We start from the raw sequence: 201 nt of genomic DNA on the forward strand, positions 1-201 counted from the left end.
TATATCATTTATAAATATGTAGAGGTGTGAGTTATAAAAGATGAATTTCTTATATTAATAAATTGTAAAAATAAAAAATTAAAATCAAAAAGGAGAAAAAAGAAAGATAAAAATAACTTTGCTTATATCTGATTTAATAGATTATATATATATATATAAATAATAATTACATTTGTAATATTTTAATTACAATTATATTTA

Source organism: Solanum tuberosum, unplaced genomic scaffold, assembly GCF_000226075.1.
Source record: "Solanum tuberosum cultivar DM 1-3 516 R44 unplaced genomic scaffold, SolTub_3.0 scf00204, whole genome shotgun sequence".
In the NCBI taxonomy this organism is placed as follows: domain Eukaryota; kingdom Viridiplantae; phylum Streptophyta; class Magnoliopsida; order Solanales; family Solanaceae; genus Solanum; species Solanum tuberosum.